The following is a 21,583-nucleotide window of genomic DNA, read 5'->3' on the forward strand; positions in this document are numbered from 1 at the left end:
TCGTTACAAGACAGTTTTTTTCTCCAAGGGGCCATGTGCACTAGAAGAAGCTCTTCCGATGAAACAGCCATCTTTGCCCAAAGACATTACGACTCATAATGCATTTCGGTCTGCATTATTAACAAATCTTGCAGTTTGGATGACGTTATACCTCTTTGCATAGCCCCTGGGGTGGCCACCCCACCATACCCACACCCCTTTCCCTGACCTTGAATCACCCTAAGCATGTGCAATAGGGTGCAGTTTTTTCCAGGTGAATGCAATATACGTGATACAGAACAGATTAGTTGACCGCATGCATAAGAAAAATGAGTTATGGGGGTTGGGGAGAGGATGCAAAGCAAGACTAATTATTCACTGAATGTAATTGTTCGTATACATGGAAGATGTGCATGAATAGTATCAACACATGCTAATAAAAAATCCTGTGAACTTGATTAAAAATCCATTAGGACTTGCACCTATTGGATGCAGTAGAGGCTTTTATAACTGTATCATAGCTGGAAAGCAGATCTATCAGCCATCACAGCTAAATGCTACCTCCATATTCAGAGAAAAAATATGACTTTATACCAGATACTGGGGCAAACAACAAGAAATATTGCTCAGCCTCTGAGCTTCACAGGGACATCGGGTTCAGCTTTGTGGGAGGCAAAGGGAGTGCTAAACCAGATGGACGCTTGAGCTAAGCTTGTATTCTCTAACCAGTTTTCTGCAGAAGGTCCAAGGCTAGTTTCGTACACTATAGCACACAGTAGGGAGAGAATGGCAGCATCTTGCCCTGAGCATGAATTAGTTCTGCTCTCCCACTTATGAGGCAAGTGTGGGTTTGGGTTGGAGCTGTTTGTCCCCAACTACCATGGGTGGCTGATGTGGTGCAGTGGTTAGAGTGTCGGACGAGGAGGTAGGGGATCAGGGTTCAACTCACTCAGCCAGGAAGCTGGCTGGGTGACCTTGGGCCAGTCGCCTTCCCTCAGCTTGGCCTACCTCAGAGGGTTGTTGAGATGCCTTTGACCCTTTGGATGTAGCTCTTGGGATCACTGGCTGATACCTGTTCTTTTCTGCATTTCTTACAGGATTGGCTACTGGGGGAAGCAGTCACACGTCTGAGGATTGGAAGCCTTGCAAAGGACAATGGACAGCCAAGCTTGAGGAAGAGTCGCAGGTGGCAAGCTAGCTCAGGATGCTAGTCCATAGCAAGACTGTGACTGGTGTCAGTCCATCAAAATCTAGTTTCAGCCAATTTTGCTTCTCTTTTAAAATGAGCATAAGGTCACGATATCATTGTGAGTGTAATGATGGTAACGGTGTTGTTGGTCCAATATGTTACACTGCCCAACCCTGCCATAAACAATCCTAGGAATTGTAGCTTGCTGATGACTGGTTCCTGGCTACGTTAGGTTTCTCACAGACAGAACTATAGTTCTTACAGTTCCCTGGGGAGGTGGACTGGCCTCTGAGCCAGTTGAGTGTAGATACACACTGGCTACAGTCCAACACAGAACTAGGCATTCCTAAGCCCATCCTAATCAATTATCTAAAGTATGCTTAATCTAGCTTTGGTTTATGGCTGGCATGGGTTAGGGTGGAGGCATGGTTCAAAGGTTAGGAAGATGAAAAGAAACACTAGATGTCACCTTCCACAAATGACTGTGGGTTTTTTGCTTTTCATTTTATGTTTGCAGAGATTTATCATTTTTGGAAACTATTTGGGCAATGACGTCTTGTCCTTTCGTTCTCCCTGTCCCTTTGACTCATTGTGGCTCATTCCCAAACTTGGCTATAACTTTCGGTTCCCAACCCAAATCTTTTCTCTGTCTGGATATAATGTTGTGTTTGGCAGGGTTTCTGAAACACAGATTTTACAGATCGGGGAGTTTTTGGTGAGTTTTTCAGATGATCTCAAGACTTGGTAAGCCAGTCTCTCCTACCTTTCCTCCAGCTATGGAATCAGAGCTAAGAAAGAAAGAAAGAAATGCTCAGATCCTTTTCAGAAGCCAAGCAAAGATGCAGATGTGGCACATATTGAATGCACAGCTGTCAAAAAAATGGTCACCTGTAATTTCAGAGAAGGTCAATGCATCAGCATATACAGGAGTGTGTATTCCGGCGTAAAATTCAGGCATTCAGAAAGCTCATAGGACCCCTGATGAAAGGTGTTTTGCTTGCATGTTATACAGCAGTGTCTTCCAGCGTCTGGCAAATGCTGCAGAAACCAGTTGTGTCATGTTTGGGAGTTGCTGTTTTCTTCTCCTACTGAGTAGAAACCTGGACTATCAACTATCTATCTATATCTATCTATCATCTATCTATCATCTATCTATCATCTATCTATCTCTATCTATCTATCTATCTATCTATCTATCTATCTATCTATCTATCTAATCTATCTATTTTTGCCTGTTTTGAGATGATTGGAAGCATGAGTGCCTTGCTTCTCGAAGGGTGATTAGGGCCCTGCTCTCCCTCTCTCTGCTGGAGTTAGCGACAGAACCTTCCTTTCTCTATCAGACAGCACACACCTCTCCCTGTACTGTGTCTGCCTGGTGAAGGAGGAGGAGAAGGGTAGTGGGGATAATTTCTGAGGGCTTTGCTTAGAGCTGAGGGGAAGGAGAGGCTGCCAAGGAGCCGGATGGAGCTGCAGCCCCTGGAGCTGCCATCTGCTTCTTGTCAGGTTGTTGTGAAGTGCTTGTTCCTGGCTGCCTGGTGACAGAGGCTGCTGGACTGCAGCAGAAGGATGTGGTTATGACAGATGCTCTGTTTACCATACTTTGTGCCTAGTCAGGATCACACAGGATGCTTGCTTTTTCCTGGGAAAGTCACCGTTTGGTGTCTTGCTCACCTCCTTCCCCAGCGTGTGCTTTCCAAATGGTCATCTCTGTTGGGAGGTATGGAGACCGCACTCCATCTGTCGTCCTTCGCTCATGGGAGAAGACTCCCCTCGGTGGAAATCCCTGTGCTTCCTCGAGGTGTAATGCAGCTGGGGACCCATTTTCCCCTTTACAACAGGGGTGGGCAGTCTGTGGCGCTCCAGATGTTGTCTGACTCCAACTCCAGGCTGGATGGCCAATAATCAGATACTAGAGTTGGAGTCCAACAACATTGTGGGGAGGGGGCGGCACAGGTTCCCCATCCCTGCTCTATAGTAAGGCACATTACTGCTTCTCTAGTGATGCATAAAGGTTCTTCCAATGTCCATTAATTCCTTGCCACTTGAGTCCTTCTCAGATTGCATCAGCAGCAGGTGGCTTAGTGGTGTGAGTGGCCATTGCTTACCTGGCTATCCAGTGTGGAGGTTGCTGCTGGTAGCCAAGAGGCAGTGGGGAGGTCAGCACAGTGCAAGCACAGTGGCAGAACCATTCTGACACTCCTGATGCTTCATCCACACCAACCTCTTTTCTGCCTCTCCACTCCCCCTAAACCCTTTGGTTACCAGCAGTGACCTCCATGTTGGGAAGCCAGGTAAGCAATGCCACTCCACTCCACCAGCTGCTACTGATGCTGCTGGATTGCACGTGGTTCAGTTCCATGAAGGGGATGTTGGGGAAGGTGTTGCAGTGGTTGACAAAGCCTTAGCAGCGATCCAGATCCTTCCCGTGGAGTCTCCTGCTTCCTGCTGGCACTTCAGCCAGATGGTTCGCTGCAGGAGAATGCCAGAGCTTTCCCATAGACAAAATTGCAAAGGCTTTCAACACTGTCTCCGCTAAGTTTTAGCTCATCCTGTAGTCAGTCGGAAATCAGAATGAGCAGGTTAATTTTAGAATTTAATAATTTTACCAAGGTTATCTCACATCTGATCTCCTGTTATTCCATTCTTGGGCAAAGCGGATCATAGTCCCCTAAGGATCCTACCACAAACAAGAATGAAAGACAGAATTATCTCTTTTGGATCAAAGGCTGATTACAGAGAATGATTTATCTTATGAGAAAAAGTGAAGCTAAGTATATTGGAACTGTAATGAAATTGGAATGAATAAATACGTAATGTTTTTAAAGTGACAGATATATCTTAATGTAATGAATGAGTGATCATTCAAGGTATCTCAGGAGTTAGCAAACAGGAGTTTGGAAGTCAGTTTGCTTAACAAAACAGATGTTCCCTATTTAAATGAAAAGACTGAAGCAATATTTTGACTGTGTCCAAGTTATGACAGAATAGAATTACTGGGTCTAGTAGACAGTGAACTCTTCATTTGGTTACCCTTTTATGGGACAAACCACACATTTAAACTGCAGAATTTGCCTCAAACAAGCCCAATTTGGCTTCAGTTCTTTGACCCACCTCACAGCTGGGCACAAGACCCTCACAAATTTCCCCCAAAGGTGGAAAGGTCTTAATATCAGCTTGGTGTCACTAGCTCCTAACTGCACCCTGGATTTTATCAGTTCCCAGACTTGCGTCTGGTCCTTGAATGGCCAGAGGTCAAGCATAGCTTCTAAATGCAACATGACCAATACATCATTGGAGCATCTATGAAAGCTTACATAAACCAGATTTTTGTTCTTATGGTAACTTACTCATTTCTAAGAAGACAGCTATCCAGCTGGTTATCTCACATCTGACTTCCTTTCCCACTGTAGGGCAAAGCCAAGCATAGCTAAGGATCCCCAAGGTGGCTGAAATGTCAGCCTGACACTGTACCATAAATTATCTAGCTTGTTAGCATCAATGTCAAACTATACCTACCAAATGCAAGCATAATTCATGCCAGCTGTGAATGCATTGTGTAGAAAATGCACTGCATTATCCTCGGCTAAAAATATAGCATTTTAGTAACTCCAATAAAGGTAGATCCTTGCAACAAAAGCTCCATCCTAAGAGAAAGCAAGTGGATTGTCCGTTACCACTGGAAGACAAATGCATGTGCACAAAAAGCCGATTGTGCAAAAATCACTGTAATTGCCTTGGCAGAATCTCCACTGAGCTCAGTTTTCATGCCCGAAACATTCACAGTGCCAACAGTAATCTGCTTTTGTTCTGAGCAGCAACAGCTCCTGGCCAAATGTCCCATTATTGTCTTGGGTGATAGTTCCTTGGTAGGCCTGTAATACAGCAGTGGATTTAGGAAAGGCCTTCCAGCACTCCTCCCAGCCTAGTAGGTTGAGTTCCATGCAGACATTTTATTCATTACATTTTTTAAAATCCTGTTTTTTCTTCAAAGAGCTCAGGATAACAATTACAGTTACCCCTTTTAACCCTCACAACAACCCTCAGAGATGGGTGAGCCTAAGAGAAAGCAAAAGGGCCAAGTTCACCTCATAAGATCTTTCCAGCTGGTAGATGATTTTAAACTGGGGTGCCTTGATCAGTTTGCAACGTGCTAGCCCCAACACCAGCTCTCTAAAAAAAATTACCTTGAGATGAACTTCTTGGTAAACATACCTGAATTGTGTGTGAGCACATAGGTAGAGATGGCCTTGATGCACTGAGGATTTTCCAACTGGTTCTACGTCATCTAGATCCCTATAAGATGTCCTGCAGCATGGGTGCTGGAATACCAGAAGCCCTGCCTATTTGCCATCTGGGGCTGATAAGAGCCCTACACCATCTAAAGGGCCAAAGGTTCCCCACCACCATCTGACAGGACGTCCAGGTTCCACCATCTCTCTGCAGCCTTGCTTCAAGTAAGGGCTTATCCACACTTACCTTTTGACCCACTCTTTCCAGGCATGGTCCACACTTTAAAGCACTGTATCTGAGTGCTTTTTTCTGCTTTTTTCTTTTTTCGCCCCAGAGCTTTCCCCATGAAAACCTGCTCTCTGAAGCTGATTCAGAGCAAACGACAATCTGTGGGAAAACCAAATTGTCATTTAAAGAGCAGGTTTTTACAGGGCATAGTTCTAGGACAAAAAAGAAAAGAAAAGAATGCTTAGACACTAAAGTGTCCCGGGAAAACTGGGACATCCCATTTTTTATCACGAGAGAACAGTGGTCATTTTGGTTGTCATGATTTCGCGTGATTTCACAGTGTGATTTCTCCCCCTGAAAAAGTGCTTTTGGAGAGACTGCGATCTCGCCCCCAAAATGTGTGTTTTTGGGTGCTGTACCTGAAAAAAAACACTTTTGGGGGATGAAACTGCCATGCAAAGTCATGCGGTATCACAGCAGCCAAAGTGGCCTTTGTGCTCTTGCGATTAAAAAATGAGAAGATGGTGTCTGAGAAGGTGGCATCCCGGATTTTGACTTTAAGTTGTTGGAGGGCATGTTAAGTGTGGATAAGTCCTGACACAAGGCCCATAAAATCTCCTTGTATCAGCTTTGACTCCAAGAGAGAGTTTGATCAGACCTAGGCTAACACCCTGCATGAACTGAAAGAACACCCTAGAATATGCCCCCAGAATCCTTTGGGTGCTCTAACAGATTCTCAGGGTCCCTCAGAAGGGGACTTGATATGGGAAAGGTTGCTTGGTGGTAGAGAAAGGTGGCAAACCAACAGCCTACCCAAATCCTGTTGTTCTTCTTCTCTGCACCTTTCTTCCTTCCCTCATGATAGCTCTTGTGAGAGGAGGTTGCCTGACAGATGGATGAAAACAAGAAGACCTTCGATGTCTCCCAGCCCAAGGTGCAGTGCTGCATCTCTGGTCAGTTGTGAGTCTGAGATGAAGCACTGTAGCTCGGGAAGGGAGGAACGATGCAACGGAAGGGAAACTTACCTCTCCTCGGTTGAGCTGCGTGGAGACAGAGAAGCCCTGGCAGGTATTACTACTGAATTGATCCAGGGGGCAGAAGGATTCAACTGGACTGTGGCTGCAAGGGCTGAAGGCTAAGCATGAAGAGCACTCTGGAGACAACAACTGCTTATAGGAAATATTATAAGCAGAGGCGGGGGGCTCTTTGTTGCTGCCCAGAAAGTGGTGGTCTGCAGAATAACATCCCTTTGGGGAGCATTTGTGTCATAGTGCGCACCTTATATGTTCATATCTGCATACAGAGAATATGCTTTTTATAACAAATCCCCACCGCTGCTGCTGCTGCCTTTTACCAAGAGGTGTGTGATGTGTTTTTTCTTGGAGTGCTCATGCTTTGGAAAACAGAATGCAACTCCAGCCCAGCGCTTCCTCAGAGGCACCACCAAGTGGCAATACTGAGCATTGAGCCTAAGCAAAAAAGCTCTTCCATTCGAGGCCTGTCGAGCAGCACCACATAAGAAAAGCTCAACCTGCAGCAGGATGTGAAGGAACAGACTGAAGGCTATCCTTGCTGTCAGCCCAACCCACACTGTGTCCTCGGGGTCCAGTTTTCCCAGGAATCCCTTAGATGATAAGAGGGGGATTCCTGGAAATACTGTTCTTGGGGTCACAGCTCAGCAGCTGGAGATACCGTCTTCCATTTTTCTCACCCCAGAGAAGCCATTTGAGAGCACATGGGAAATGGAGACGACTTCAAGGAATGGGCTGCAGTCATTCAGCTCCCAAAACGCCAGCAGACCGGAGTCACTCCTGTTATGTGACCTCATGGTAGGTGGTTCCAAATCACATCAGGCTTCCAGGAGTGAAGATTTGTTCACTAGGCAGTGTCCACTGTTTGCTTGGTTAGGGGCTAACTGGAAAATGGGGAGGAATCATGGCCTTTGTGTCGCAGATCAGCAAGATCCAAAACTTTGGGAACATGTACCTTCTGCCATTCTGGCAGAATAAGCTAATAGAATATGTGGAGCTAGCAATGTTGACTGCAAAGATAAGAAATCAAGATGAGTCAGATATAAAAGAAGAGCAGGAATACTTTGGCAAATATTAAAAAAAATATAATAATCAGATGAGCTTCCAAGTGGAGTTAGATATATGAGCAGTAGTTAAAATAAGTAGACGAGGGGTAATAATTAAGGAGATACAGCTTAACAAGGACTAAATAGGACCCCACGGAGGAATGTGTGTGGAAGTCAAGGAGTGTAAGATAAATGATGGCAATTGTATAACTGATGTATTAAGATATGTAAAATGCATAAATAAAAATTTTTAAAAAGGAAACCTGTCCCTTCACAACACTGATCCTTGGAGGAGCTTCCTGTATTGCGCCATCTAGGAAAGGGTATTTGGGCTTCTATCCCACTCAGCTCTGCACTGGTTGGGGTGTAAAGAAATAACATCATTGCTCCTTAGATGTGCTGAACGAAAGTGTTGTCCCATCATGATCCTCCACATACTCTGCCTTCCTAAAACCAGGCAAGTGAAAAGTTTCTGCTGCCCTGATGGATTGCAAAACATTTTGTGAATTAAAAGTTCCTTCTGGATGAGCTTGGTACAGTAGTGCTCTGCCCTGAGCAATAATGCTCTCGCTCCAGATCCTACCCAGGAAATGCCACCACATAACAACTGTAAACACGACATGGTTTAATCCCTGAGTGGTACCCCTTCTGTGCTAGCTGAGCGCTGCTACATGTATACAGTGGGGATTTGATTCAGGCTGCATTGAAAGGCAAGCATGCCTAATTCTAATTCACACTTTCTGAAATAATATGCAAACTGAAACACAGCCATCCGTAGAAATTAGCACTTTCCCAAAATTCGCAATGCAGTTCTCCAGCCAAGTAATGTGTACAAAACATGCTGTGGTGAAGTGTGCCTAAAATTCCTGTAACAGTGAAAATAACACAAAAACATGTTTTATATTATATTTGCTTTACCAAAATACGTATATTAGGCAAGCTTTCATATCAACGTGTGAATATTCGGAGCAATTTGCACTAAAGTGATGGATTTTCACGAAAACTCTTTAAAATATCAAAACCTGATGCAGAAATATGTAGAACTGAGTTTAAGACTGGAAAAATGAGAAATTGAGATAAACTGAACATGACCGATTCAACCATCCCTCTGTCAATAAATCTCTGCACTTGTGCAGCTTCTGTGAGCTTTTTGTGTTTGTTTTATGTGGAGTCAGGCACCCTCACTTCAGAACAGCGGCAAAATGAACAGGCTGCAAATAGAAACCTGAGCTGACTGAAGTCAAGGGAGACTAATATAGCAACGCGCACATGACACAGCAGATTGAGTCTTTTGTTTTAAAAGGCACTTTGTGGGCCACTGCAAAAGCCAAGATAGACAATACCAGCCTCTCTCTCTCCCTGCTGAGTAGGCAGCCCCTTGATCCCAATGGCAGACTCATCACTGGCCTAGATTAGGCCTGGCCAGAGTTAGGGGAAAGAGCACACATTCCTCATTTGAAGCAGGAAGTGCTTCCCTTCATACTACGGGCAATTGTGCATCTCGGTCGGACGGTGGTTAATCCTCATTCACTTCGCTAACATTCAAACACTTTTACAAACTATGCAGAGTTAAGTTAGTGAGCTTATATGATCAATTCACAGAACATCAGAGAGTTGCATGCACCGGAAAACCAAAAGCAAAACTCACTGTGTCTTTTGGAGGAGATGGAGGGACACATTATGAAGGATTCCTGGCCTACATGCATAGTTTGTATTCACACAGGGTCTATTCACAAGTTCCATCAAACACACATCAGGCTGGGGAAGTGGGTGCAATCTTGACCCTCTTCCGCACATTCCTTGGGCATGGCATGTTTTGTGAACAGAGAGAACTACAGATGCCAACTATATGTGCAATGCTAAACCCATCTGGCAAATAGAAGAGAAGCCCTGGAGGCTGCAAATTACTCACTGAGGCCCTCCAGATTTCTTTAATAAAAACTTCAGATGGTACAGTAAATCAGAAGGGGCTAAGGTCCTAAGCTACGTGACCTTCATTTCCCATAGCCTTCAGCTGAAGACAAATCTGGTGGTAGAGAAGAATGAGCATCTTGAATATCTAAAAATCAGAGTGTCCTGTCTACCTCACTACTCAATGAAGCAGGCAGGTTCACGTGACCCAACTATAAAACAGACCTTGCCAATTTGAGTGGGGAAAGTTGAATAGATTTCAATACAAAACCCCCGGGGGAAATCATCAATCTATAGAGCAGCACCACACTACTTGGGGATCACAGCACATCCAGCTGTTTCCTCAGTTATAAGGCATACTATAGGGATTGTTTTAAAATCATCCCTGCAGAAAAGGTTTTAAATGGAAAACCAGTGGCACTCAGTGGCTTCAGAGGGGATTGCAGGAATCTTTGAAATCCTGGCACCACCGGTTGTTATAAAATGATGCCATTAAAACAGTATACACCAGCTGTGCTATCCCCACATAACAGAAGGGGGCAGGGGTTGCCTTGCTATAGAAAGATTGTCAATGCTTGCAGAATTTGCTAGAAACGGAGTGTGTATTCTAGCAATGGAAAAGTGCACAGAGTCTCCTTAGAACAAGGCAATGTCCCCTGAGAGAATGAAGATTGACTAGGGAGAAGACAAAAGTGATGAGTGGGGCTTGAAAGTTAGGTATTATTTGCTGCTTCCAAGCTTTTCTTCCAGAAGCTTTGAGATGCATCACAGTCCCACAATAAACCTAACAGGTCTGTTAGGATGGCAAACAGTGACCTGCCTAAGGTCACCCAAATGAGTTTCATAGGTAAGTGAAGATCTGGATTGTGGCTTTCCATACCTAACCCAATTCAAGCCCCTTCAGCATATTGGCTAGTTCAGGTCATATTAATACCAAAGTGCCATTGTTATGTAAAGGTGGAGGCGGGGTAGAGTGCGAGAGATGATGGGGAGGAGAAAAAGGGATGGCAAAGGAATCTCATTACGTACATGCATGCCTGCATGCACACAGCCCTATGGTACAAGCACACATATCCGTAGCGTATGTGTGAATACTGCAATAATGGGAAACATCTAAGCATCTAAGCCAGCTCCTGAACCCCCCTCCCCATGTGAGCCACTTTGACGGGGGTTAGCACAGCCCACTTGTCTATCACATGATGCCTTTAACTTCCAGTGAAAGGATTGGGAACCCAAATTTAAGAATATGCTCCCATTTCTTTGTTTTCTTCCTTTGCAAGTGTGACTTGAATTGAGCCTCTGCTGTAAAGGGATATCCTTTGCATCCTGTGTACGGGTTCCAACAAGGGATGTAAAGGAAGTATGCAAGCCCTGCTTGCAGCAGAGTTTGGCTCCACTAAGGAGCCAATTCCAGCATGATTTGCATTGTAAGGCACTGCAGGTAAGCCCTGCTTGCAGAGGAGCAATTGGGACTTCTCTCTAGCACTCCTGATTGTTCCTTTGCAGCTGCAGCTTTACCTGCTCGAAACCTGGTGTCAGATGTGGGAAGGTTGGCGTGGATGAGTGTGGGGAATAGCTTCATGGGTCAAGTAAGGCCCCTGGCAGCCCTAATTTGCCCCAAAGGACTGGGGTTCCCCATGCTGCTTCAGAACTGACACCTTGCTACAGAGACTGCGCCATGTCTCTTCAGTTACACGTTATTGCAGCTAAGCCTCCACAACAGCCTATAGGTTTGAGTGCCTGTTTATAAATTCACTGACTTATTTGGAAAAGCCAAGGAGAAATGTAATCATTTCTAGTCTCGGGGTTAAAAAGAAGCCCGCAAGAAAAAGAAAATCTGGACAAAACTGGAAAACAGAAACACAGATCAAGAAAAGGGAGTGGGGGAATTAACAAAAGTGAAGAAAAGAGGACAGGAATTAAAACCCAAAGAGTGGGTGGGCAGAGAGAACAGCACAGGGAGTACACTGTTCTGGGAAATCTCTGTAAAGGAGAAGAGGATCAGCATCCAAAGCGAAGTGCAGCAAATGAGGCAAAGAGGAGCCGTGTGCAAGAGAATGAAACAGACATGTATTCATAATGGGAAGAATACACAGCGTAATTATTCAAGGGAACTGCAGCTTGAGTCCTCATGTTACATAGCCTCTGCATAATAATTTAATAATAATTTATTATTTATACCCCGCCCATCTGGCTGAGTTTCCCCGGTCACGTCAATGATGAGAGGGGTATCTAGCTATTTCATCCTCTGCAGAGGCATCACATGAACACCAGGTGACGTTGCCGGCCTGCCCTGAACCAAAATGTGGGCAGATTCTGGTGCTTGGGACAAGAGCAATGCAGGCTGGCACTGGAAGGGCAGTAGATCTCTAGAGACACTCTCATGCGGGGAGGTTGCTTCTTGTGTGTTCCTTTGCCATGCACAGTTCACAGACCACATACATTTTGACCAGTTTGTGGGAGGGAGAATGCATGATGCAAGGCGTCAGATTACAAGGTTTTGTGTGACGCGTCTCCCCGATGTACAGTTTTGCAAGTCTGGAGTGGATTGCATTGGTGTACCCAGGAAGTGTCGCAGGCACCTATTATGTGTGATTTGTGACGGAAGTTCTGACAGAGAACAACATTAACTCCACCCCTGCACTTAACTGCCTGTTGCTCAAACACACTGTGACACTTTGCAACTCCTGTTTCTTCGGTTGTTTGTAGCTTCCATGTGCTCCCACCTCCTGCTTCCATAGTATTCAGAAGTATAGTATACCTGAGCCCTTGAGTGTATGTGTTACAGGAATATTCCTTTCACTCTGGCAGGATTTATTTTTTCGTATGGATGAATATTCCTACATGTGAGTCCCAACCGTAGGCTGCCTTGCAGGCAGAAGGCCCCTGGTTCACTCCCTGATGATTCCAGGTAGGGCTGGGGGAAAAACTCCCTGCCTGAAACCTGGATGAGCCACTATAAGGCAACTTCCTCTCTTGCTACGTGGTACAGGTCAGACAAAGGTTTACTCACTGAGGTTAATCGGAGGCTTATTGTAACATTAACCATTGTAGGCAGCACAAAAATCATGTCAAGCTTGAAAGCTTGTGTACTCCTTTGTGATTTTCAGTTTGATCCTGTTAAAGGACCTTTCACTTGATCATGGGAAACCACCAGGGGCGGGGCTTTAAGGATCGGCTCCTTGTGACTCATTCCCAGGAAACACTGAGACATTGGCATTACCAGCTGGGCTGGTTCCCCAGGTCACCTGAGCAGAAATGCCCTTGCCAGGTTACGTCCAATTTGGGAAGGGCAAAAGAGCCTTGGGACACAGCCCTTCATGGCCATATAGACATCTCTCTATGTATGTATGTATCTAGCCAGCCAGCCTTCCCCAACCTGGTGTCCTCCAGTTTTGGGGGGCTACAACTCCCATAAATCACATCAACCCTCCACTCTGCTTTGAACGTGGCTGGAACAGGCTCACATTGAGGGCCATAGGTCAGTTCGGCAAAGTCCCTGCTGGGCATCCAAAAGGTCCCAAGTTCAATCTCTAACATCGAACCAACTCTGAGCTTGGTAGACCAGTGATCTGACTCAGTATAATGCAGCTTCTCATGTCCTGGGTTCCCATGTGACTAGATCAGGCTCACGTTTGAAGGCTCAGGTCTGCCACTCTTGTGTGTTACTTAGAAGCCTTCTGAGGCTGACCAGGCATATTCCCATCCACTCTCCCTCTCTCCACAACAGAGAGGGTTTTTTTTGGGGGGGGGGGTTTGCAAAGCCATGGCCGTGTTTGACTAGAACCCTAACAAAAAGCCAGCATCCTGGGGGTTAATGGATATCAGCGTTCCAGCGGCAGCTGCTGACTCAACTTTGTACAGCGCAAGTGGGACACACCCAGGTGAGGTGTCTGCAGGGCTGGCGAATGAATGCAACACACCGCAGGTGAAAAGAACAAAGCTAGGCAAGCCTGGGAGAGCGAGTTCTGGTTGGCCCCACCCCATGTCCTCCTGCCTGCCTGCCTCCCAACCCTCCAGTTAGTTTCCAGCATCTCCCCAGCTCATGAATGCATAGTCTCTCTTTAGACCCAGTGTAGCCCCAGTTCATTGGAGCTGCAAATCCTCCACTGTGCAGAAAAGAACAGACAATTCTTTCCCCTCCTTTAGGAACCAGAATGCTCCAGGCGTGTTCCCTGAACAGGACTCCCAGGGCTGGTTGAATGGGGCTAGGCTAGGATATGAACCCTGTCAACCCAAAGCAACATCTGGGCACATCACCAAAGCCCCCAGAGCCACAGATTATACCAGAGATGAGATTTAATACCAACTGTTTCCATGGACTTATATATTCCTCTGCTGCCAAGCTCCGCAGGGATTTAGATTAAGCAAAATGCAGAAGCTTTGTATATATAATATCAGAGTGTTCATAAATAGAGCAAGAGGCAGGCTTTATAGCCTCCTTTGCCATTTCAATGTTCGGCCAGAAGGACAGAGGAGGAGCCAAGTTAGTCTGCGGCAGCAAAATTAGCAAAAGAATCTTGTGGTGCCAAAAATGCTAGGTACATATTTATTTATTTATTGTATTTATTATATATGTATTCAGAGTTCTTTTCAGCCGGAACTTGCCGGAACTCAGTTCTGGCACCTCTCAAGTAGGTGCCATTGCCATGACAAGAGAACAAAGGAGGCATTCATGGTGTGTTCTGGCAACTCATTTCCTGTAAAATTAGCATGGTATGTATTTCAATTTTGCAGGCCCCTGTCATACCTGCTATTTGTAAAGTGCCATGTTTACAAATATGCTATGTTAATAAATAAAGCTGTTTTCACCCAAACTAGTTGCCAGCTGGGTATACATGGTATACTTTAGGTTGATGTCATTTATTTCATGAGCTGCCGAATGCTGTGGCCTGTATACTGTATGCACATGAAGAATTATCTCAGACTTCCTTCAACAAGGAAAAAAAAATCTTGTATACAAAACCCCTGCAGTTGATTCATTTTCTCTGACTGTCATTTACCTGACAGTTAATTCAGGCATTAAAGGGCCCATGCCATCAGCAGAAAGCAGGGGCCTGATTACTATTGTATCTAGCAGTACCTTTCTCTCCCCGCCCCCCCCCCCCGCCCCCAGTCACCTGGTTCTGCCTCCTTCCACATGGTGAGGAGTGAAGGTCTACAGCAGAGAGTGTGCTGTCTGCTTGTGCCCCGCCCCCACCACCACATGGTTTAGAAATCCTGAATTGCACAGCGAGGCTCCTACTACAGACTTTCTCCTCCAATAGATGAAGGCTGGCAGCAGGGCTGAGTGACACAGATGTGACAGAGCGGGCAGAACAAACTATCCCTCACATGTTTCCCATTATATACTCATTCACAACTTAAGACGAACGAGCAAAGCCATGGCACACATCCCATCTGGTAGGCAGGTCTTTTTGGAATGTGCCATTGTAGAGCTCCTCCACTCTTCCCATTGATGGAGCCACCCTATGCTTAAGGGAGCACCGGTTAGTCCTTTTCTCAATGAAATATTTTTTTCTGTCAATCTACGGTGCTTCCAGGTGTGGGTTTATTGTATGATAACTGCGCCGTGCGCATGCAGGGGCTTGGCAGTGTCCACATGTGACATCATCATCAACAAAATACCAGTCCACATCTTATGCGTGCACGCGCGCACACACACACCTATTTAATCTCAGGCAATATAAAAGCTCCTCCCAAATTATTTAATTGGAAGAGGCACAGGACATGAAAGAAATAGGTCTGATGAGCAGAGCTAGACTTCAGGACCGCTGGGGCAAGGTCAAGCATTCTTCCAGTGACAGGTAGGCCCACGAATTATAGTGCTGGTTTGCTCTCAGCCACACCACCCTAAATACACACACATCCTTTTGTTAAAGAAAATGCTTCAAGAAATGTTAAAGAAAAATGCTTCAGGGCTGGCTGAAAATTAAGCATCAGCAAGGCAGGGCGGGAAAAAAGCAGCTTCCAAAATGCAAACAAAGCTTCATTTCCTAAGTCCTTCAGTTCCAACCATCTCTGCTTCATTCTGCCTCCCTCCCACTTCATTTCGAACAGACTGCCAAGCTCCTCAATTTGTTTCAGATTCCAACTGGATCCCAAGCATTTTGTGCTGGCCTCGGGCACACCCACACAGCAGTTTTCTTGCAGGTTTTCTGCTGCAGACGTCCGCCTGTTTTGTGCAGCGTCCACACAGTGCCCATCTCACCAAAGTGCCTTCCCACATTTCCCCTCCATTTAATCTGGATTTGCTGTTTCCCATGTTGCATTTGGGCCTTCTATTTAGCAGGTTTCCCATGGAAATGGTAAATCTGGATTAAGTGGGGTGAGAAATGAAATGGGATAGCATTTTGATTGGGGGTGACATTGTGCAGACACAACGTTCCCAGCACAAAGTCCAAAAGAAACTGTGGGGTTGAGGAAACACTCATCTCTCTCCAGTGCCCCATTAGAGCCTGAATGTTTCTATCTGGATTGGTTGTTATTGGGAGGGGCCTGTGGCTTCTCCAGAAATCTCCCATCAATCTGTAGGCCTCACAATGAGCACGATAATCTCCTCTCAGTCATCAGTGACACAGAGCTGTGTCCAGAGCTATGATAAGAGTCCTTTGCCCCTTAGCAGTCCCCCATGAGATTCATCCCAGAACTGTGTACAAAGAGGAACTGGCTCAAAAGGTTAAGGTACAGCAAAGTACAGGTTGCCTGTGGCCATGTTTTGACTCCTTATATTTCCCATACCAATCTTGAGGCCACTAGTGATATTGCTTCATACCATAGTCATATGGCCTTTTCCCAATGATCCACTGAAGAGCCATTGAAACAGGCCTACATTCCTATCTGTGACTCCAACAGCCTTGGACAGCATTTCCTGTCACTTCAGTTTTGATGAAATGAAGGTTATATATTCTTTCTCTGTTCAAACATTCCTCTTATTGGGGAGAAGAACCAGGATCAAACAGGGTTTTTCTTACATTCTAAAGTCAAGAAAAGGGCTCAGCATTTCTAGCGACTGATGAATATAGTCCAGAGAACTCTCCATAGCTGCATAGCTATTTGCTTAGGAGCACTGATGGTGAACTGGTGGCATGTAGGATCTTACTCCATTAGACCCTGACAACATGGTCAATGGTCAAGGACAATGGGAGTGTAGGCCAGGGACTGGACAGCCATATGTTTCCTACTACTGCCCTAGAACAAAGGGGACTCAACATTTTGCCCTCCATATATTGTTGGACCACAGCTTCTATTATCCCTGACCATTGGTCATGCTGTCTGGGTCTGATGGAATCCAACAACATCTGGAGGGCATCAAGTTGACTACCCTCACCCTAGAGCACCCTAGAGCATCAAGTTGACTACCTAAGATCAAGTGCTGAAACTTGTTCTCAAGCCATATTGTGACAAGTTCTGAAAGATAAGGGTATTTGTAAAGCACACAGTACTGTAAGTATGACTGTACAATGCAACCTATCCAGATGCATCATTGTGGGGAGCTTCACACTGATGACCAACGTTTTGAAAGAAGAACTGTCTTGGGAATTGGTTTTGGGAACAAACACAACTGTGTTCCATTATACAGTGGTACCTCGGGTTACATACACTTCGGGTTACAGACGCTTCAGGTACAGACTCCGCTAACCCAGAAATAATACCTCGGGTTAAGAACTTTGCTTCAGGATGAGCACAGAAATCGTGCTCCGGTGGCGCACAGGAGGCCCCATTAGCTAAAGTGGTGCTTCAGGTTAAGAACAGTTTCAGGTTAAGAACGGACCTCCGGAACGAATTATGTACGTAACCAGCGGTACCTCTGTATGTATCTATCATCTGTCTGTCTGTCTGTCAATCTCTAATACTCCACCATACCTCCAAGGAGCTCAAGGTAGTATACAAACTTATTCCCTTCCCCATTTTATCCTGTGAGGTAGGCTACCTCAAAGTCACCCAGTGAGCTTCATGGCTGAGTGGGGATTTGAACTCTGGCCTCCCAGGTCCTAGTCCAACACCCTAACCACTATGGTCTAATGGCTTGATGGGATATGAATTCAAAGTGGCAACCTGCTACTTTATTAAAATACTGCACACGCCTTCATGTGTCACCTGACAGCCATTGTCCTCTTAGAGGAGTCGGGTGGTGAGCATCCCCATTCATAATACTGTAAGCAGCCAGATCAACTTGACTGACTAGCTTGGCGAGCTAGAAGGAGAATGCAGCTTTTCACTCCATGCATGTGGCTGCCTGTTTTTGCCCTAGCACTGTCCATAAAGTATGCCTCACCTTATAAGGCCTGCTTGACCATTGCCTCTAGTCACACTTCACCAATGTTCCCTTTGGATTCTCCCAGACAGAGGCTTAATATCACAAACAGGTCACTGGTAGAATTGTTAAAATATATTTACAGTGGTACCTTGGTTCTCAAACACCTTGGTACTCAAACATTTCGGCTCCCAAACACCGAAAACCCGGAAGTAAGTGTTCTGATTTTCAAACGTTTTTCAGAAGCTGAACATCCGATTCTATTGTTTCCGAGGCACCTGTGCCACTCAGAAGCTGGGCCTTGGTTTTTGAACTTTTCGGAAGCCAAACAGACTTCCGGAATGGATTACATTCAAGAACCAAGGTACCACTATATTGGATTTTCAGTGCAAAGGGTGAATTTGGATTAAATTGGGGGGGGGGTTAATGACTGGCCGACAAATGTAATGTGGACACTGCAAAAAAAAAATGTGGCATGCGTGAGCAGCACCAATCCCACAATGCACCCTGCCCTGGAAGCCCGTCAGGGCATTCCTACCCACTCCCTGCCTCGCTGAGTGCGACTGTCTCGAAAGTGACAGTCCCTGAGGGTGGGGCAAGTAGAGCAGAAACTAAGCCAGTGTGTGGGAGGGCGGGAGAAGGAGAGGCACCTGCAGGAAAGGGTGAGTCAGGCCCACAGGAATTTCCAGGATCCGCATATATTCACCAGGGCAGGATCTCTCTAAAACAAAATCAGGCTCGACAAGGCCTCACTCCAAGCTGCTTCCCCTTCTCCCTCCTATACAGATTGTAGAGTTGCACCTGTTTCATCCAGGTTCCAGTGGGTGGGTCTCTGTGCATCTTCACAGAAATGGGGGGGGGGGGTTGACTTCAAGCAAGATGGAGCAGAAGCCATGAAACGGGCTTCTGGGAATTATTATTATTATATATATGTGCCCCATCACTTTAAGGTCGCAGGGCAGGTTACAATTAAAACCCAATAACGGATATCCCACTATCTCTTTTGCTTCCTGCTCCATTAAAAACAACCTGCCCCCACACAAATATTCTGCTAAGACGAAAGCAAAATGCATTAGTCAGTCCAAATAAATAAATACTGCACGTCATGCCAGCTTGGGTTTCCTGGCCAGAAGGTAGTCAAAGGTAGGTGGGAAAGTGGGAAAATGCGCTCTACGTGGGGCTACCTTTGAAGGTGACTCAGAAACTACAACTAATCCAGAATGCGGCAGCTAGATTGGTGACGGGGAGTGGCTGCCAGGACCACATAACGCTGGGCCTGAAAGACCTACATTGGCTCCCAGTACATTTCCTAGCACAATTCAAAGTGTTGGTGCTGACCTTTGAAGCCCTAAATGGCCTCGGCCCAGTATACCTGAAGGAGCGTCTCCACCACCATTATTCAGCCCGGACATGGAGGTCCAGCTCCAATGGCCTTCTCTCACCAGGAGAAGTGAGGTCACAGGGAACCAGGCAGAGGGCCTTCTTGGTAGTGACGACTTCCCATCAAATGTCGAAGAGATAAACAACAACATGGCTTTTAGAAGACATCTGAAGGCAGCCCTGTATCAGGAAGTTTTTAACATTTGATGTTTTGCTGTGTTTTTAATATGTTGGAAGCTGCCCAGAGTAGCTGCGGCAACCCAGTCAGATGGGCGGGGTATAAGTAATAAATTATGATGTTGATGGGTGGGTGGGGAGTGGGTGGCTGCTGTACTATCTCTTTCTCTCTGCTTCAAAGCTTTTCAAGGGGCAGATACGGCTACAACCCTTCTTCACTAGTGCTGGCCAGGCTGAAGTTTGATTTGTGGGGCTGAGGAAGACATTGCCTGTTTACTGCCCCTCCCCACCCAGTCAATCAGCACAGCCTTCCCTCCTAGCCCCCAGAGCTTATTTCTGCCCAGCACTCCTGCTGATGCTGAGACACCAAAGAAATTATAAGGCTCCTTGTTAGCCTGGAATCCTTCCAGGGCCATTATTGCTGTGTTGCAGTCAGGTAGCTGTTAATAGCTAGCTAATAACTGGAATGGGGGTTTAATCATCTCCTTTGAAAGGATCAGCAGCCAGGCGAGGAAGGGCTGCGCAGGGAGGGTTAATAATGCCCTTTCATGTTGGCAGATGGTATGTTTCAACTAGAAACGCCCGGCAACGCTTCCCTTCACACACCTCAAACCGAGCTCCACTTGCGGTGCCAGGTGTTTGTGTTTCCTTGGAGGACGGATATTTGGTTTCTCAGGCAGTGCAATCAAATCTGACGGACTGCAGAAAATGGTGGCACTCCTCCTGTGCTTACACAGTCTCATGGCCCTGGAAAATACCACAAGCCTAGCCCAGTGGGAGGTGGGGAATTTCTACTATCGCTTGCATTCTGGGATCCGGTTCAAATTTTAGGGACCGTGGTGTTGGTGTGACCCTTCCTGCACAGTCCCAGGGTACTCAGAAATATTAATAACTGCAAGCGGAGCTCAGTGGGAGGTGGGAAATAGCATACAATATGGATCTCCTTTAGGACAGGGGGTAAGGTTAGGGGAGAAAAGCAAACTTCCCGAAACAATATGAGTACCCCTAAACATTTTTTTTTAAAGCACTGGCTGTACTTCTTTGCAAGGAGGCTTCCCCAGATATTGGAAACCCTGTTGGTGGCAGGACCAAGGCTGGAGGGAGCCACTTGCCACATGGGTCGCAAAACAAGAGCTTCTGCACAGTTGTGAAATTTGGACCCTCAGCAAGGTGGGCAGCGTTTTGCAACAGCATCAAATATATTTGTTTCCCGGAACAGGTAAAAGTGACCAGCATTCCAGTGACCCAGAAAAGATCTTCCCAAAAAGGAATAAACAGGCTTGAAAAAGTCTCTTCCCTTGTGGATGCATCTGATAACATGTTTGCATCAGCTGGTATGGAGGCAGCAGCGGCACGGGAAATGCCATATTATAATCTACCACCCACACATAGCTCATCCCCTAATCCTCAATAGCTAGAATTTGGCTTTAGCCCTGGGAAATGGGGCTTATGTACACTGTTAGGTTTGTTAGATGCAGTTTGGGAGAGCAGTTCACGCATACAAGTGTATGAACAAGTTCTTTCCATCAGGGGCTGCTGTGCAGGGCAGAAAGTTTGAAGAACATTGGCTTCATTTGTCACAGTTTCCTTACAAACGGAAAACACTTGTTTGTTTCTTTGGTTTTGCATCCCAGAAATTCGTGTGATCTCCGAGTTTGCCATATATGTCCAGCCTCTAAATGCTGTAACCCTTAACAGCTCCACCACAGATCGGAAACAATGGAAGGAAATGTTTCGATTCTAGGCCCAAATTTGGGACCCAACCATGGGAAGCAAAGCACTGCATCTATTATACAATGATACAAGCTTGTCTCCTTTCTTGCCCCCCTGCTAAAATAGCCACTCGAGGCTTTAAATCCATGTATTTACCCTTTGTCCATTTTTGCTGATTCCAGCTACACCCTCAGGCTATATATGATGTGCTCATGCTCTTTCAAGAAAAGGCGTGGGGGTTTTGAATAGGCTTTCGCCCCGGTCTCTTTTAATATCCTGTTAGTTTACGATCTGCTTCCTCAATCTTCTCATTATCCCCAATCAATATGCTTTCATTGTGCTGCCCTCTCTGTGGCTCAGACGGAAACCCTCTAGCTTCTCAGCCATCTCTTCTATCTAGGAGAGAATGTTGCCTCTGGCTCTGCAAATCTCCCTCTTT

At 45.9% G+C, this 21,583-nt stretch overlaps 1 long non-coding RNA gene across 4 annotated transcripts in view; it reads left to right on the plus strand.

Moving 5' to 3' along the window:
- LOC310755817 overlaps positions 1 to 8,851 on the plus strand; it is a 29,598-nt gene extending 20,747 nt beyond the window's left edge. For all 4 annotated transcript variants that reach the window (XR_014544564.1, XR_014544565.1, XR_014544566.1 and 1 more), the window contains one exon: positions 1,077 to 8,851. This is a non-coding gene — a long non-coding RNA (uncharacterized lncRNA). The remainder of the gene's footprint in view (positions 1 to 1,076) is intronic.
- The last annotated feature ends 12,732 nt before the right edge of the window (positions 8,852 to 21,583 follow it).

Source organism: Podarcis filfolensis (genome assembly GCF_964270895.1).
Source record: "Podarcis filfolensis genome assembly, chromosome: 2".
NCBI classification, from domain to species: Eukaryota; Metazoa; Chordata; class Lepidosauria; order Squamata; family Lacertidae; genus Podarcis; species Podarcis filfolensis.